The sequence below is a fragment of the Lactuca serriola genome, chromosome 9, assembly GCF_051521515.1.
Source record: "Lactuca serriola cultivar US96UC23 chromosome 9, Lser_US96UC23_V15, whole genome shotgun sequence".
NCBI lineage: Eukaryota > Viridiplantae > Streptophyta > Magnoliopsida > Asterales > Asteraceae > Lactuca > Lactuca serriola.
The window spans coordinates 52,416,663-52,435,404 of record NC_136416.1 but is presented as its reverse complement, the minus strand read 5'-3'; the positions used below and the strand labels follow the sequence as shown (position 1 = coordinate 52,435,404).

Genomic DNA, 18,742 nt, shown 5'->3' with positions numbered 1-18,742 from the left:
TTGATGCTGCAATGGCAGTAGCAGGGGTCGTACAATCCCTGCTCAAATGCCCAGTCCGACCGCACTTGTAGCAGCCGGAACTCCTTGCCTTGCACACCCCATCGTGCAATCTCCCACACTTGCCACATCGACCGTGGCTCTGCTGACTCCTGGATCTGTGATCTGAAACCTTCGGCTTTTTGCCCGAACTACCTGTACCCGAAACCGCCTCCGGTTTCCTCTTCTTCTCCATCTCAAGGTCAATCTCCCTCTCCCGAGCCCTAGCAATCATGTCATCCAACGTTTTATAGCTGGACCGGCTCCTAAACTGGCGGATATCGCTCCACAACATCTCATGATAACGGGCCTTCTTCATCTCCTCATCGGCTGCATACTGAGGAACGAGAAGAGCCCTCTCCCTGAACTTGGTAGTGATCTCCGCCACGGTCTCTATAGTCTGGGTGAGGTCCTGAAACTCTCTGGCTAACTGCTGCACCTCAATAACCGGTGCAAACTCCGCCCTGAACCTGGTAGAGAAATCAGCCCAGGTCATGGCATCTAGCGCTGCATCATCTCCAATGGTATGTCCGACCTCTTCCCACCAATCTCGTGCCCTGTCCTTCAGAAGACAGGACGCCAATCTAACCTTGTCCCCCTCGGGACACCTGCTCGTGCGGAAAGCGTTGGCCACATCCGCCAACCATCTAGTACTCGCTATGGGGTCCCGCACCCCGTGGTAATCTGGAGCTCCACATGCCCTGAAATCCCTGAACGTAAGTGTGCGCGACCCCATCATGGCCGCCACCTCGGCACGGAAGGTGCCCAACCTCTCATCCATCAGCTCTAGGATACCCTCCTTGATCGAACCGAAGATCACAGGAGTCTACTCCAGTATGATACGAGTAATCTCTAAAGAAAGAAACTCTCTGGTCTGCTCATCCATACGCTCGTCCCCCGAGCCTGATCCTAATCCCTCCCCGGCACCTCCACTGCCGGCTGCTGGCCTCGAACGCAAAACCACCATTCTGAAACACATCATAGCAACATCATAAAACTGAAATATCTCAAGGGATCATTAATACTTGATATGTGTATTTTTATATATATTTTTATACACTTTATCTTAATATTTTGGCCTTATTTATTCTATTTTAGAACTAAAAAGTACTCATAATGCTTTGAATTATGTTTTGCAGTTATTCGTTGCCAATAAAGCATAAAAGAAAAGACTGAAGCGGAAACCGGGTTTAGAAGCTAAAAGAAACAAAATGGTGCTGAGGTAGCGGTTACGCCCCGCGTACCTTAAGGTTACGCCCCGCGTACCTGCTTGCAACAGATATACTTGATCGCGTGATTATCTTGAGTACGCGCTGCGTAATCCTAAGTACGCCCAGCGTACTTAGGTCGGCCACAAAGATTATAAATATCGATTTATAGCTAACCAGAGAGGGGGATTCGACTTCTAACCTAATTTAGTCGATAATTAACTTCTGTTAAGCCGTTTTGAGGGTCTAGAAGGCGGCCGGAAGGCCGTTAAGCTAACGGGAGCGGAGATCGGAAGGATTGGAGAGCGGATACATGTTGATTATCATATGGTTTGCTGACGTGACCATGTTTAGCATTCTATTGTGGTATTTTTCTGTATTTAGTTTCTGATTTAGGTGTAAAAACCTTTTACTTTGTGTTTATGATTGAATGAAGCTTTGATTATTAGACTAATTGCTATATTAAATAGTTTATTTGTGTTTAATTTATCTTGCCAAGCTTGTTAAAAGATCCTTATGTGTTAATGATGATTATTTTCTGTTAATTGTTAAGTGAATTGAGTTGCTTGAACATCTGCTTGATTTGCTTGTCTCTTATGATTTTTGATGACCATCGAGATTATAAGACTAGAAATAACGAATGTGAAACTAGAATTAACTTGAGAATAAGTAAGTTAATGTGTGAGCCTTGTTTGATGACCATCAACAAGAGGTTGAGTAAATGTCTACATTGATTAACTATATTTACAAGTCTTGCTTGATACGAACTGAACACTAGGAAGCATGTTAGTTTAATCAACTGATCACTGTTTGAATTGACTTGTTTGCTAAAGGATTAGTTATAGTGAACGCGAATCTAATCATTTTAGGAATCGGTGAACATTGAATAAATGAATTTGTGTATGCAATTGTCTATGTTTTAAGGTGTAATTTATCTAAACCCAAGTACCTGAAGAGATGTGCTTTCCTGTTAGTTTATCGAGAGTTGTTAATTGATTTATTAAACCATTTTATTATTTTCGTGTAACCTGTAACCTATAATCAAATATATTAAGTTAATCCACCGTTCCCTGTGATCGACACCCGACTTACCTAAGCTATACTGTAATCTGACTAGGTACACTGCCTATAAGTGCATAGATAGTCTAAGTTTGTTAGGTTATAAATATTAAAATTAGTGGGTACTTTTGTGCACATCAATACTACTACTAGCTTCCTGGTCTTGTCTCAGCCTTCGTTGATTCGAGTATGGATCCTCTGCTTTTAGTAGTACGGGCCCATACTACCTTCCACATCTATCCGTACTTTCCTTAAGAACTGCCTTGACTCCACCAAGTCACTTCTACTACTACTGATCTCTTCTACTCTCATCCTAGGCTTGCCCTAGGGAAATCTCTGACTCCACTCAAACCAGTCCTCAGCTGCTGAAGGCCTCCTTGTAATGCTAATTAGCCATCACCTGAATACCATCACATGTGATGAGGCTCGGATAATCCTTCGATTAAAAGACTCGTCCCTACAACGGTTAGACTCAAACAAGAGCTGCACAATAGGGCCAAATCCAACACTCTGAGATTATTCAACCCTGATCACATGTGACGTGACGTATTCACCTAACGGCTAAATCTCATCACCAAGAGTTCTACAAAGCACGAAGCAAGCAGCATTCGGACATCGGAAACTACTCAAGCAAATCTACTCTCATAACGAGAAACTGTACTAGCATACAATGCTAAGCTCGCGCTACCAGGCATAACCTAAACAGGCTATCCTACTGCTGTCTACTCAATACTAGCATGCAATTCTCATAAAGCTGAAACACATATAGCAGGCACATAAGGCATCCTCATAGATCCTTAGTCCTATACTAGCATGCTGTTCTACTGAAACTGGAACAATTAATCATAATAAAACTTGTATGGCTAACTTGGGAGTACTTACTTGAGCTCGGCTGATCGCATGCACCACACCCTTATCTCGTTTAAAAATTCTTCTCTTTCTAAGTGCTTTTCAAAATTTCTTTCGAAAATATTTTTCCTTTTGAAAATCTTTTTATCTTTCCCTTAGTTTGAGTTCAGATACACCCGGAGGTGTATCCGAATCCCTCAAACCAAGGCTCTAATACCAACTTGTAACAACCCAAAAATACGACCCAAAAATTTCATTTTAATATAACAAAAACCATGAAACTGAGTATCACATAATAAAACCCTGCATTGCGTATCTCAAAACCATACTAAAATATTGTGAGAAAAACTGTGCCACAACTGTATCAAACATATCTAAGAAACAGAATCAACTCCCAGGACAAAAACTGAAACCGTGGTGTGTGCAATGCTATCATCCCGAGCTCTTCCCTTTGCTTGCGGAAGTACCTGAAACCAAGAACTGAAATTGTAAGCACGAAGCTTAGTGAGCTCCCCCAAACTACCACATACCACACAATAACAAATAAAGCACATACTGGGCCTCGCCCACTGCATCGGACCGAAGTCCGGAACTAGCTGCATCGGACTGAAGTCCGGAACTGACTGCATCAGACCAAAGTCCGGAATTAACTGCATCGGACCGTAGTCCGGAACTGACTGCATCGGACCGAAGTCCGGAACTGACTGCATCGGACCGAAGTCCGGAACTAACTGCATCGGACCGTAGTCCGGAACTGACTGCATCGGACGAAGTCTGGAACTGACTGGGACCTTGTCCCATGCATCGGACCGAGGTCCGGAACTGACTGATCATAGCATAGCATAACACATATCAACTAATATAGACACATATACTACATACTGCATCGAACTGAAGTCTGGAACATATAACACATAAACATGCTTGAATCACATAGACATCAAGCATACTGAACTACTGCATCGGATTGAAGTCCGGAACTACTGATAACTAAACGGGCCGGCATTGTGGCCGTAGACCCGTTCCTACTGGAAGGAAACTCACCTCGTGAACTGGCTGCTGTGTGTATGGCTCTGGAAGCTATCTGTTGCTGCCCCGGTATCTCCCCGACTACAAATCCATAAACACACTCAATCAGATGCTAATCACTGCATTGGGGTAAAATGACTCTTTTACCCCTGGTCAAAGTCAACTCTCCGGGTCAAAGTCAACCTACAGTTGACCTGACTCGCCGAGTTGGGCCGCCAACTCGCCGAGTGTCTATTCTCACTTCTCAACCCTACTCGTGGCTACTCGTTGAGTATGGCATCGACTCAATGGGTCCCCTCTCGATTCAAAAACTCAGGCAATCTGCATCCGACTCGACGAGTTGTTCTTGAGCTAAGAAGATTGTCTTGGACTCGCCGAGTTGTATGAACAACTCGTCGAGTCCCTCCATCACTGAGTCTGCCCTCTAACTCACTGAGTCCACTCTACTACTCACAGGTCCCCACTCGACATCAATAAAAAGGGGAAATCGGGGACTCGCGACTTGACTCGCCGAGTCACATTCATGCAGCTACTCTAAACTCGATTATGCTTGAATCCAGCGTCTAAAACTTATAGATCTGGGCTTCCTTAGCTCGATTAACACGTAAAGATTCTATCTTTACGTGTCCATAAGCATCCATGAAGATAATAAGGCTCAAAAAGCATGATAAAGGCTAGATCTAGGGTTCTCATGCAAAGCAACTTCAAAAAGGCAATAGATCCGGGCTCTACAACTCCTAAATGAACAGATCTAGGGATATCTCGACCTATTAAGGCATCCATACAACTATAAGGTTGGAAAATACATCAAACATGCCCTAGAAATGTTCTAATGGAGGTTTTAAGCATAAAACAGGAGGATTCCGAGAAATACCTCAATGAACTCTGATTTTGACCTTGGATCTTTGCTCTACTCCTCTTCTCTTTGTTCCTTTCTTCTTCTTCTTCTTCTTCAAGCCTTCAAGAATCCACACAAAAACACTTAAATCAATCAAGGGATGGGTTTAGGGTTTCTCACACCTCTCTGAGGGTGAAGGAGGCGAGTTTGGGGCACATAACACTCCTTAAATAGGGAGCAACCCGGGGATTTAGGGTTTCTTCCTGGCAGGCAGGCTCACCGAGTCCTGAATATGGACTCGCCGAGTCGCCGACTAACACGTGCTCGAAATCCCGTCCCTACTCGACGAGTCAGGCTATAGACTCGCTGTGACATCCCCAAAATCTCGGCCAGAAAAGACCGATTTTCATTTATGCTTTTAAATATTTTCAGAGTAAATCCTTTTGATTTGAAAGAGTTGCGGAATTTGTTCCCAAAACAAAACATGATAAAATAATATTTATCAATGCATTTCATCAAGAGATGCATTTCATTATATAATCAAAACTCGGGATGTCATGTTCCGATACAGACCATAAAGCATAAACGATAAACATTACAAGTCATTCAACAAATATATACATATACAGACTTGTAAACAAAACAACTTGATGGTTCATCCATCTCATGCCCTTCCGCCACTACCTGTAATACAATTTAAAACTGAGTGGGTCAGGCTTGGGAGCCTGGTGAGCATATAGGGTTTTCAACCCACAATAAATATCATATTTAATTTTCACCAACCAACAATAACCCAATTACCCATTCCCGTTATTCTCACTTTAATGTCCCTAAAACAACTAACATAAGGGACCTAGTCTAAGAATATTTCATCGGGGCGACAACACATGCTTCGGGGGTACCTCAGCAATATAAGTCAAATAAGGCAACCATGAGGGGGATGGAGTACAGCGAATGAACACCCAAGTTCATTAACACCTACAGGTGGCGAACCTGCTAATGTTTCCACAAGAGTCTAGAATAGACAGTGGTCGTCATCTAAACTCCGCTAGATGACTCAATCAAACAACAACGAGGCCTCTCATCTGTTTATTACACACCAACGGTCTACCCATGTTCTACCCAACATATTAGTAGATAAAAATATACATTTGTATACATAGTTTAAAGAAAACCTGTATAGCATGCTTTAATCAACACATATATCACATAACAGATGAGGCACACACACACATAACACGTATCTCATAAAGAAATAAGCAGATCTATAAGATAGAAGAGAGTGAATACTCATTCACACATAACACAACCAAATATATACACATAGCACGTATTTTTATATAAAATACTTCGTATTATTGTATTAGAAGAAAATAACTACACACTCACCTGATCAGAAGACGATCCGACAGCACTACGGCTTATAGAAGTAGTAATCCACAGCAGATCTGGAAGATCTCCTCGAAAATCGAACTTCTCGCGGGCAGAGCTTCGACTCAGGAACCGCGCTTCTCGGGATCTTCGGGGTCTCGGGACTTGCCTCGGGGCTAAAGTATGATACCGGGACTTCGGGATAGCTTCGGCACGAAAAACGATGCAAAAGACTAGAGAGAAGAGAAGAAGTTGAACAACAAAGAAGGCTGTCTTCGGATCCTTTATATAGAGGCTGGAGCCTCGGAGTACGCGGGGCGTACTGCGTTACGCAGGGCGTACTGCCCAAAACGTCATTGCTTACGTATCCGAAGTGCTCGAGTGCGAGTGTCGACATCCCTCGGAGTACGCGGGGCGTACCTCGGATCAGATCGGTGACTCCTTCGGATAATGCTTCCGAATTTTGATTTAAATTTAAATACAAAATGATTAATAAACTTCGGAAATTCATAACTTCTTCATACGAACTCCGTTTTTGACGTTCTTTATATCCACGCGAAGGTGAGACCACGCTCTACGACTTTCGTTTAGACTCCGTCGGCTAATTTTGACTTTATTTTTATTAATTATTTTTAATAGGCCGGGACAGAAACTTTCGTTATAAATTCATAACTTCTTCGTTTGACGTCCGTTCTCGCCTAACTTTTTATCGTTTCAATACCAACAATGAGATCTTCGATTCTCATTTAGATTGCTTCGGCTAACAACCGCTCGATCTCAAATCGAGTAAAACAGGCTGTATATCGCTAAGCCGGAACTTCGATAAATCATAACTTCCTCATACGAAGTCAGATTTGGGCGTTCTATATATATTCGGAAACCTCGTTTCAATTACTACAACATTAACCAAAGACATTAAGTTTATTTTACACTTAAATTTTGACGCTTATTTTTATTCTTAATTAATCAAACTACATAATTAAGCAATTAAGCACAAAACACATAATACTCAAATAATACACTTTTATTATTTCAAAACGGGTTACAAAGGTCAACCTAGACTATTACATTGCTACAAATGGCAAGCCCGAAACACAGGCGTTACAATTCTCTCCACCTTAGAATGATTTCGTCCCCGGAATCACACATCAACAAACAAATGCGGATAGCGACTCAACATGTCACTCTCCGTCTCCCAGGTGAGATTCGGCCCATTCGTGTGTTTCCATCGGACAAGCACTAACCCAACCATTTTGCGTCGCAACTTCTTAGTCTTTCGGTCAACAATTGCCTCTGGTTCTTCAATCAACCTTTTGTTCTCATCAATTCTCAATTCAGAAATTGGAATTATATCGGGAACTTCTCCCGTGAACTTCCTCAAATAACACACATGAAAAGTGTTGTGAATTCCATTCAGTTCTTCGGGTAATTCGAGCTTGTAAGCTTGGTTCCCAACCCTCTGAAGAACTTTAAAAGGTCCAATAAACCTTGGACTCAACTTTCCCCTTTTACCAAATCTTATAAGTCCCTTCCACGGCGAGACTTTAAGCAAAACCGAATCTCCAACCTCAAAAGTCATCGGTCTTCGCTTCTTGTCAGCATAGCTCTTTTGACGATCTTGAGCTGCTAACATTCTTTCCCTAATTATTTTCAACTTTTCAGCAGTTTGATGAACCATCTCCGGTCCCATAAACTGCTTTTCCCCAGCCTTTAGCCAACAAGACGGCGTACGACACTTCTGTCCATACAAAGCTTGATAAGGTGCCATCTTAATGCTCGAGTGAAAACTATTATTATAGGAAAATTCTACCAACGGTAAATGTTCATCCCAATTACCTAGGAATTCCAAGGTACATGCTCTCAGCATATCTTCAAGTGTTTGTATTGTTCTTTCACTCTGACCATCAGTCTGCGGATGGTAAGCTGTGCTTAAACATAACTTGGTACCCATTTCCTCTTGTAGACTTTTCCAAAACCTTGAGGTGAAACGGCTATCACGATCCGATACAATCGTTAACGGAACACCGTGAAGCCTCACAATTTCCTTCACGTAAGAATTCGCAAGCTTTTCCATAGACCATTTCTCCCTGGCCGCTATGAAATGCGCACTCTTAGTGAATCGATCAACGACCACCCAAATCATGTCGTGACCATTCTTTGTTCTGGGCAGTTTAGTGACAAAATCCATAGCAATGTCTTCCCACTTACCCATAGGCACAGGCAAAGGTTCTAAACTCCCGTACGGTTTCTGATGTTGTGTCTTGACTCTCGCACAAGTCACACACTCGGCCACATACTTTGCAACATCAAGCTTCATCGTCGGCCACCAGTAGTAGGGTTTCAGGTCCCTATACATTTTAGTGCTACCCGGATGAATCGAGTACATGGTCTTGTGAGCTTCTTCCATCAGAAGATCCCTAATTCCTCCTGACTTAGGTACCCAAATACGATCTTGGAATACCTTCAGTCCATGACCGTTAGTACCAAACACCAACGTTTTACCCAAACGTTCCTCCTTTCGGTCATTTTTCTCAGAAGCTTCCTCTTGAGCTTTCTTTATACTTTCCACAATAGTCGAGACAACTTCAATTCTCAACGCTCTTGGCCTCTTCCTTTCAAGATTGACCTTCCGACTGAGAGCATCAGCAACAACATTAGCTTTACCGGGGTGGTAAAGTATCTCGCAGTCGTAGTCTTTAAGTAATTCTAGCCAGCGTCGTTGCCTCATATTCAATTCTTTCTGATTAAAGAGGTATTGGAGACTCTTATGATCAGTGAAAAGTTTGCACTTCGTGCCATAGAGGTAATGCCTCCATATTTTCAGAGCGAAAACTACCGCTGCCAACTCCAAATCATGAGTCGGGTAATTCTTTTCATGCTCTTTCAACTGTCGAGACGCAGATGCTATCACCTTTTCTCTTTGGGTCAAAACACAACCCAATCCAACACCAGACGCATCGCTATAAACAGCGAAGTCTTCAACTCCATCGGGTAGAGAAAGTATCGGTGCCTCGCATAGCTTCTTCTTTAACTTCTCGAATGCTTCTTTATGCTTCTCACTCCAAGCATAAGTAGCTCCTTTGTGGGTCAAAACTGTTAATGGAGTAGCAATCGAAGAAAAACCTTGGATAAACCTTCGGTAATATCCGGCTAATCCTAAAAAGCTTCGAATCTCCGTGGGACTTTTCGGTTGTTCCCACTTCGTCACAGCTTCGATCTTCGCTGGATCAACCATTATCCCTTCTTGGTTGACCACGTGACCCAAGAATTGGACTTCACGAATCCAAAAATCACATTTGGAGAACTTTGCATACAACTTCTCCTTCTTCAAGACTTCTAACACTTCTCGCAAGTGTCTGCCATGCTCCTCCTGGCTTTTCGAGTAGATCAGAATGTCATCTATGAACACTATCACAGATTTATCAAGGAAAGGATTACAAACCCTATTCATCAAATCCATGAACGCTGCTGGAGCATTGGTTAGTCCAAACGACATAACCAAGAACTCGTAGTGTCCATATCTAGTTCTGAATGCAGTCTTCTCGATATCTTGCTCTCTTACTTTTAGCTGATGATATCCTGACCTTAGGTCGATCTTCGAGAAATAGCTCGAACCTTGCAATTGATCAAACATGTCATCAATCCTCGGCAACGGATATCTATTCTTTATTGTTGCCTTGTTCAGCTCTCTGTAATCGATGCACATTCTCATACTTCCATCTTTCTTCTTTACAAATAACACCGGAGCTCCCCAGGGCGATGAACTAGGTCTAATGAAACCTTTGTCCAATAACTCCTGAAGTTGCATCATTAGCTCCTTCATCTCCGTCGGTGCTAATCGATAAGGTGCTTTTGCTATTGGCGTGGTTCCTGGTAACAAGTCTATTCTGAACTCCACTTGTCTATCAGGTGGTAATCCAGGAAGATCCTCGGGAAATACTTCCGGATAATCACACACCATTGGAATACTCTGCATCACCTTCTTTTCTTTCTTAGCATCAATCACGAATGCTAAATATGATGTACATCCCTTGGTCAAACACTTTCTGGCTTTCATTAGAGAAATGATTCCAGAATTCACTCTGCGTTTGTCCCTATACACCATAAACGAATCTTTTCCAGGCGGGTTTACTTTAACTATCTTTTTCTTGCATAAAATTTCGGCATCATTGGCGCTAAGCCAATCCATTCCCAAGACGATGTCGAAACCATTAAGTTCGATAGGAAATAACGCCTCGTGAAACTTATTCCCATTAAGGTCGATCAAGACGTTTTTCATACGATGGCTAACAGGTACAAACTTGCCACTAGCTACTTCGACTAATAAAGCATTATCTAGTCTATCAACAGGCAAAGCTAGCTTTCTACCAAACTCATGCGAAATAAAGGAGTAGTTGGCTCCTGAATCAAACAATATATGAGCAGGTAATTCATTTACGAGAAAGGTACCTGAAGCGACATCAGCTTCATCTTTCGCAGCCTCAAGTGTCATCTGGAAGGCCCTCGCCTTCGGTTTTGGTGGAATGTTGGGCCTAGCTGCCTCCTTCTTCTTCGGACAGTCTTTCAAAATATGCCCCTCTTCATTGCAACCAAAACACATCCTTTTGTTGTTCGGACATTCATTGGCAAAATGTCCAACCTTTCCACACTTGTAGCAGGTCACATCCTCGCTACATTTCCCAAAGTGCTTTTTCTTACACTTATCACACCACTTTGCTTCGCCTCCTTTTCCTCCAAACTTTTTCGAATCAGATTTCGAAAATTTGCTCTTCTTACTGGAACCAGATGTTCCTTCAAACTTCCTTATCTCACCAACCTCAACCTTGACGGTGGTTCTCCCCTTGATCATGTTCTCCACAGACTTGGCAGCCCAGATAGCTGCCTCTAGAGTAAGTGCCTGACGTACTGGCACCTCGTACTCCCATGGAAGTCCCTTCGCATACCGATCCACCTTCGTCAGCTCGTCTGGAACGATACGCAAGGCAAACTCCATCTTATCGGTGAAGTTATTGGTGTATTCATCAACTGACATGCTACCTTTCGTCAATGTCAAAAACTTATTCTCCAACTCCAACAGATTTTGAGCCGAGCAGAACTTGCGCTTGAACTGCACCAAGAACTCTGCCCATGACAGTTGCAGTGGCTCATTAGGGCTTAAGGTCTTCCCTAGAGTGTTCCACCAACGAACGGCTCCACCTCGGAATTGTCGTACGGCATAGATAGTTTGCAACTTACCTCTGCAGCCACATGTCATGAAGGCTAGCTCCATTTCGGAGATCCAATCCATAACCCCAATCGGATCCTCCTTTCCATTGAAGGTCGATGGTTTGCAAGTCAAAAAGTCCTTGTACTTGCATCCCATTCCATCATTCCTTCCATCGCGGTTATCTTGCCTAACTATCGGTGGGTTGGCTGGACCAACAGACCCACTGAAGTTTCCACCTTCTGAGTGCCCTTCATTCAGTTCAGGCTCTTCCACACGAATCGACAGTTCTTCACGATTTTGTTGAAGCAACCGTCTAGTTTCATCCATCTGACGATCCAACATCGTCTGAATCATCAATTGTACACCAGCCATGGTTATTGGCTCAGGTGCTGCTGCTACGACAGGTATTGGCTCAATCACTCGTGGTTGATTCCTGTTTTCGTCAGCATTTCCAACTCCACTTCTTGTTCTCACCATTTTGATCTACACACCGAATAAGGTGAAATTAGATCCTCAATCATGATAGATATTCAAATCATCCTTATCACTCCGAAACGTTTACATGCTAGTTCTAATATCGTAGACGTACGCTTAGAATCCTACACACATAAGGTTTCTAGATCCGGTCGGCAACAGACCATAGATCCGAACAATTAATATCATATATGGCAACATATAACATTTAGCACATAAAGCATTTTAGGCAACTTTCCTAAAATAAACTAATGCTCGTGTCTAAAACATAACAGACACGCATCTCAAAACTTCACTTAGCATTCTAAGTTTAAGTCTAGAAATCCAACAAATTCCTATTTCGCTTAAACTAATGCTCTGATATCAACAGTGACATCCCCAAAATCTCGGCCAGAAAAGACCGATTTTCATTTATGCTTTTAAATATTTTCAGAGTAAATCCTTTTGATTTGAAAGAGTTGCGGAATTTGTTCCCAAAACAAAACATGATAAAATAATATTTATCAAAGCATTTCATCAAGAGATGCATTTCATTATATAATCAAAACTCGGGATGTCATGTTCCGATACAGACCATAAAGCATAAACGATAAACATTACAAGTCATTCAACAAATATATACATATACAGACTTGTAAACAAAACAACTTGATGGTTCATCCATCTCATGCCCTTCCACCACTACCTGTAATACAATTTAAAACTGAGTGGGTCAGGCTTGGGAGCCTGGTGAGCATATAGGGTTTTCAACCCACAATAAATATCATATTTAATTTTCACCAACCAACAATAACCCAATTACCCATTCCCGTTATTCTCACTTTAATGTCCCTAAAACAACTAACATAAGGGACCTAGTCTAAGAAGATTTCATCGGGGCGACAACACATGCTTCGGGGGTACCTCAGCAATATAAGTCAAATAAGGCAACCATGAGGAGGATGGAGTACAGCGAATGAACACCCAAGTTCATTAACACCTACAGGTGGCGAACCTGCTAATGTTTCCACAAGACTATAGAGAGTGAATACTCATTCACACATAACACAGCCAAATATATACACATAGCACGTATTTTTATATAAAATACTTCGTATTATTGTATTAGAAGAAAATAACTACACACTCACCTGATCAGAAGACGATCCGACAGCACTACGGCTTATAGAAGTAGTAATCCACAGCAGATCTGGAAGATCTCCTCGAAAATCGAACTTCTCGCGGGCAGAGCTTCGACTCAGGAACCGCGCTTCTCGGGATCTTCGGGGTCTCGGGACTTGCCTCGGGGCTAGAGTATGATACCGGGACTTCCGGATAGCTTCGGCACGAAAAACAATGCAAAAGACTAGAGAGAAGAGAAGAAATTGAACAACAAAGAAGGCTGTCTTCGGATCCTTTTACGCGGGGCGTACTGCCCAAAACGTCATTGCTTACGTATCCGAAGTGCTCGAGTGCGAGTGTCGACATCCCTCGGAGTACGTGGGGCGTACTCGAGTACGCGGGGCGTACCTCGGATCAGATCGGTGACTCCTTCGGATAATGCTTCCGAATTTTGATTTAAATTTAAATACAAAATGATTAATAAACTTCGGAAATTCATAACTTCTTCATACGAACTCCGTTTTCGACGTTCTTTATATCCACGCGAAGGTGAGACCACGCTCTACGACTTTCGTTTAGACTCCGTCGGCTAATTTTGACTTTATTTTTATTAATTATTTTTAATAGGCCGGGACAGAAACTTTCGTTATAAATTCATAACTTCTTCGTTTGACGTCCGTTCTCGCCTAACTTTTTATCGTTTCAATACCAACAATGAGATCTTCGATTCTCATTTAGATTGCTTCGGCTAACAACCGCTCGATCTCAAATCGAGTAAAACAGGCTGTATATCGCTAAGCCGGAACTTCGATAAATCATAACTTCCTCATACGAAGTCAGATTTGGGCGTTCTATATATATTCGGAAACCTCGTTTCAATTACTACAACATTAACCAAAGACATTAAGTTTATTTTACACTTAAATTTTGACGCTTATTTTTATTCTTAATTAATCAAACCACATAATTAAGCAATTAAGCACAAAACACATAATACTCAAATAATACACTTTTATTATTTCAAAACGGGTTACAAAGGTCAACCTAGACTATTACATTGCTACAAATGGCAAGCCCGAAACACAGGCGTTACAATTAGGTGGGTTGCACCTGATCCTACATCGGCTTGGAAGGAGAACGAAACATCTCCTTATAAGGGGTGTGGATACCTTCCTTGTCACAACGCGTTTTAAAGCCGTGAGGGCAGCAGATCCCATAAGAACTCTGCAGTTAAGCATGCTCGGGCGGGAGTAGTACCAGGATGGGTGACCCCCTGGGAAGTCCTCGTGCCGAGTGGCCCAAAGCGGACAATATTGTGATACGTGCTAGAGGGGGATGTTACAAATGGTATCAGAGCTAGGGCACGGGTCGATGTGTTCGACAGGGACGTCGAACCCTATAATGGGGGGGTGAAGGTGGGTTGCACCTGATCCTACATCGGCTTGGAAGGAGAACGAAACATCTCCTTATAAGGGGTGTGGATACCTTCCTTGTCACAACGCGTTTTAAAGCCATGAGGGCAGCAGATCCCATAAGAACTCTGCAGTTAAGCGTGCTCGGACGGGAGTAGTACCAGGATGGGTGACCCCCTGGGAAGTCCTCGTGCCGAGTGGCCCAAAGCGGACAATATTGTGATACGTGCCAGAGGGGGATGTTACACTCGCCGAGACCCTCTTGAAAACTTCTAAATAAATGCCACGGAAGCAACATACCAGAGACGGGGCGTTACACTTGTGGACCAAGATCTAGGTCCTAAGGAGTTAGGGTTTAAGCTACAACCATTATGCGAGGGTATTAATGGGTAAAGTTGGAAACTTTACCCTTAAAAGGACGTTTTCGGGGTACAAGTGAAGTATGGAGCTTAGATTTGAAGGTTAGGGACTTAATTCTTTGAGATGAAGCCACAGATAGAGGAATTCAACGAGCTCATAGGGGAACTCGACGAGTCGGTTTGGTTTGTCCCGATTCTGTGAAGGATAGGACTCGACGAGTCTGTAGAATGACTCGACGAGTTGACTCGTCATGTCCTGTCAATGAGTAGTGTGGGAACTCAGCGAGTCAAGGGAGTGACTCGACGAGTTGGGTCAACTCACGGTTGACTTTGACCAAGCATTGACTTTGACCAGAATGTTGACTTTGACCGGGGGTAAAATGGTCATTTTACCCTAAGAAGGATTATCGGTTTTTTACTAAGTATTATGTTGGTAATGATAGCTTGGGGAGTCGAGAGATCAGCAGTTCGGGGACCTGCCAGCTAGCAGTGAGAGGTTTATTCGCGAGATTTTGCAGTCAGCTTGTGAGGTGAGCTTTCTCTAGTAGAAACGGGTCTAAGGCACCAATGTCGGCCCGTTTATGTATGTTAGTGTATTCCGGATTAGATCCGATGTCGAGGATAGCCTGATGTAGCTTATATGTTTCCGGATTTCGGTCTGATGCTGGGTGAGGCCCGAGGAAGGTTATTACGTATGTTTCCGAACTACGGGTCGATGTCGGGTGGTACCCGAAGAAGGAATGTTTATTTAGTTATACTTTTTGTCTTTGTGATACTTGTATGTGCCTGGTAGGGAGGTGAGTGTGGGCGGGGGGCCGTATCTCATCACTAACTGACTAGTTGAGTGTGGACAGAGTTCCATATCTCATTATTAGCAGAGTAAGGGCGGGGCCTTGAGACTAATAGTTATAATGTTGTGTTTGACTATTATATACTAGCATGATTATATGTTATTATTGGTATGCATATAGCGGGCAGCGCCCAAAGACAGGCGGGGCCTAGTAGAAACAGATATGTATACCAAGCGGGGCTCAATGCCAGGTGGGGCATGATGCTGGATTTGTCCGATGTCTGGCGGGGCCCGATGTAGCGAGTTAGGCCCACTATTTACAGTATGTGATTATATGCATGGTATGTGGTAGTTTAAGGAGACTCACTAAGTTTCGTGCTTATAGTTTTCAGTTTTGGTTTCAGGTACTCCCACTAGCCAGGGGAAGAGCTCAAGATGACTGCATGGCACTCACCACAACTTTTAGCTTGGGATGATTTACTATAATATTTTGATACATGATCTTTATTCAGTATTTTGTTATGATGATTTGAGATATATGAACTATGATCTTTATTATGATGTTATATGAATTATGGTTTTTCTTAATGATTTAAAACGAAAAATTTGGAACGTATTTTTGGGATGTTTTATTTTAGGTAGCATAGACCTTAGATCTGAGGTTTAGTGGTAGTTTCGACTCCAAGCTTGAGTTTTTGGTTTCATTTCTCTCTTTAATGACCTAGTTAGTGTTCAAATCATGCATTGGACATGCATGACTAACAAGCTATGATTTTTATGGTCCTTTGGGGTTGGGGAAAACCTTATGGAAGGTTTGAAGGATTGGATTAAGAGATTAAGAGCTTAATGCTCTAGGCTATTCATAACAGATATCACAACGTGACGAGTTGTGTGTCACGTCGTGACGAGGGAGACAATTTCACGACTATTTTGTCTTAGCTTTGTCACGACGTGACTCATAGGTGGTCACGACGTGACAATCGGCTAAGGTTGGCCATTGTGTTGACTGTTGACCATGGTTGGCTTTTTGGGTCAGACTAGGGTTTTAGGGTGTAGACTGAAACGGTATCTCTTTATTGTTGTTAGGTGACTTGTTATACCTGTCTATTCTGTATGTGAGAGTTGTGGTACTTTTAGCTACTATTTGTAAGGTGAGTCTTCTCACTATATTACATGGTTAGTAGTGTATACATGGTGACCACCTAGGTCTTACTTGCTGATTAATGTTATTTGTAAAATTATGTTATTGATATCTCCTTGACAGTTGTGAGTCCACGAGACAGCTGATAGTCCCCAGGGTTGCTGATAACCCCTGAAAATGTGATGTTAATCCACAGGGTTGCTGATAACCTATAGTTGTTTATTTTGCTGAGATGTATGTAATATTTTAGGAAACTCACTAAGCTTTATGCTTATAATTGTGTATTAAATATGTTTCAGGTACTTTAGATAATCGGGGACGGATGAATGTTTGACTGTACAGTCCGGTTTGCAGATTTTATGATTTTCCGAATTTTGATACTTTGATATGTGATGATTGTATTTGATTCACCTAGGATTTTACGACTTGGTTTAAAAAAAACAAGGAAAGTGTTTTTAAAAAGATAAAGACCAAATTCTTGATAATAATTAAAAACTTTAAAGTAATTTGTAAATAAAATAGGTCTAGCAGTCGTGTCGCGGGTTGGCGGGTCAAAATATGTCAACCCAAACATGACACATTTAAATATACAGGTCACGGGGTGGCGGGTTTAGAACATAAACCCATATATGACCCACTAACCCATTTATTTATACGGGTTCACAAGTTGGCGTGTTCGTGGGTCAGATTTAGATTCATGGGTCCGAAGTTTAGATATTTAAGTCTTAAACATCCAAATTAAAATTAAAAACATTCATAGAAACATGTTACAGACTTAGCCTTATAGATACGATTTATGACATTAGACCATCCACCACGAGTCATAATGTTAAAACAGTCAAATGGTCTATTAATAAATGTTATATATTATGTAATACTTATTAAATATTAATATTTGATACATAAATACATTTAAAAATAAATTAATTTTTTATTAAGAATATAAACGGGTTGGCGGGTCAGCCCGTTTATTTTTTGAGAAATTCATATATGACCCGTTTAATAAATGGGTTGGCGGGTTAGCGAGTTGGTGGGTTGAAAAACTCAACTCAAACTCATTTATTTTGTGTCGTGTCGCGTGTTGTGTCAAAAATTGTCAGCCCTAAAATAAAATATTAAATAACCTAGCCTATTAATTTTGTTAGTTGGTTACATGTTGTAATTGATATGATTTTAAAATATTCATAAAAACCTTAAAAAAAAAAAAAAAAAAAAAAAAAAAAAAAAAAAAAAAAGAGAGTTAACCTTAAGGCTTGAGTTTTTTTCCCGCTTTTGGTTACATCACATGTGTATAGTTGTTATATCTAATATGAAAATGATAACGCAAATGACATTATGACACCATAGACACACCCGTCTCATGCACATTTCAGTTATTTTTTCTATTCTTCACTCTATCAAATATACACTTTTTAGACCACATATAAAGTGAGACACGAAAAAAAGGCGAACCCAAATTTCTCACCGAAAACTTTATATATATATATATATATATATATATATATATATATATATATATATATATATATATATATATATATATATATATATATATATATATATATATATATATATATATATATATATATATATATATATATAGGGTTAGGTTATTTTGTTTTTGATAAGTATTGTGTGCCCATGTAAATGATTGTAAGCCAATCATTTGTGGTAATTTAAGAAAGTGATTTTCTTTTTAAATTAAATATAAAAAAATCAAATAAATAGGGTTTAATCAATTGACCGGTCAAACAAGGATAGAATGGTATTTTGCCCCGTCATTTAATTAGGAAACGGTGGATAATATGGAATGATCAACCGATAATCCCAAATATCTTGCTTACTCTCATAATCAAGAACCCAAATCCT

At 41.3% G+C, this 18,742-nt stretch overlaps 1 pseudogene; it reads left to right on the top strand.

Moving 5' to 3' along the window:
* Positions 1-14,351: 14,351 nt before the first annotated feature.
* LOC145077392 (5S ribosomal RNA) lies at positions 14,352-14,469 on the top strand (annotated as a pseudogene).
* Positions 14,470-18,742: the final 4,273 nt, after the last annotated feature.